We start from the raw sequence: 1,500 nt of genomic DNA on the forward strand, positions 1-1,500 counted from the left end.
GCCACTAGACAGTCACATGCACAAAACAGCCCAGTTAACACAAATCTAACGTTTCCTAATAATGCAAGCTGCTGGACTTGCAAGGCAGTTTATCCTCCAAGAAAGGCCTTTGGCCCAACCCACTCTCCCCCCTCCACTCTTCAGATCCAGCCCTCATTATTTCTCATTTGAATCAGGTAGTTTGCGCTCCTCCAGGCCCAGCAGGAAGTCACTGAGCACAGATGGCAGAGGTTTTCTATGTCAGTTCCTAAGTACGGTCAACCCTGGGCTGGAGCATGCCCAGTTCAGGCAGGCTGCGATATACTATTGCTAAATTTGGTGCTACTTCTTAAGGCAGGCAAATGGTGCACCCCTGCTACTATGAAGGCTGCCTCTCTGCCAAGCTGCACATTCCTGTCCTAAACTGCTTGCTTGTATTTTTCTCTAAGCCAGGCATTTCCAAACTGTGGTGCACATACCCCTGGAGGTACGCAAGACTTCCCTGGGGGGTACACGGGAGATATTGTGTAATAGCGGATTTAATTTTCATTATGATAATAAATGGCATTTAAAGTGTTAAAATATCAAATGTATGCTAGTAGGGGGATGAGGGCAGCTGGTAAATCTGGAAGGGCTGTACACAATTATAAAAAGTTTGGGAATCTCTGCTCTAGATGATAGGCCTCAGGGAGCCTGTAGAGCGGAGCACTTGCTCTCAGTGATGAAATGCTGAAGGTGCTAGTGCTTTGTTCATTATTTAATAAACAGCCATGAAAAATGCCAGCCAGCCCCCAAGGGATGAAGCTCTCCTAGTATGCCACCCAGGCCACCTGCTGGGTATGTGGACCTGCGGCAGTTGGCCCATAGATGTTTGTGAAGACCAAGGGCTGGAAAAGCCCCTGCAGGCCCTTAATGTATTTGAAGGAGTAGGGCAATAAGAGCTAAACTGCTGCAGGAGCCCCAACTCTCATACACTTTCCCTCAGGCACGTAGAGCTGAGCCCTGTAGAGGCAGAGGGTGCACATACTGCGTTCAGCCCTCAAAGCCCTGCTCCTACCCTAGGTGTGGTGACCACCATGGCTCTATGGCCAGAGAAGCCCCAAGAAGCAGGGTATCCTTAGACATAGCTTTACATCTAAATCCAGCTCTTATGTTGAGGGGAGGGGGTTGTTGTTCAAATCTCCCCTGCCTTGTTCAATGGCTGTTTTATACATGGGTTAATTAGTTCCCATTTTTCTGAGAATGAGGGTTGTTCAACTGCCAGCCCATGGGCTAGGTCTAGCCCACAGTGTGGTTTTCATCTCATCTGCAACTGAGGTCCACAGCTGTGCCTACAGGGAACGAAGCAGCACCAGAGATGCCCCCAAGTTAGCTCTGTGAAGCGGTACGGCTGTAGTGGTGCTTCATGGTGTCCGCTTTAATTAGCTCTGGGCTCCAGGCTGGAGGGTGTGAGAGGCCTGAGCACAGCCTCATAGTTTGACATTGGAAGAGAGTGGAGTCCTGTAGTTGCACTCCTGCTGA

Source organism: Alligator sinensis, unplaced genomic scaffold, assembly GCF_000455745.1.
Source record: "Alligator sinensis unplaced genomic scaffold, ASM45574v1 scaffold1177_1, whole genome shotgun sequence".
In the NCBI taxonomy this organism is placed as follows: domain Eukaryota; kingdom Metazoa; phylum Chordata; order Crocodylia; family Alligatoridae; genus Alligator; species Alligator sinensis.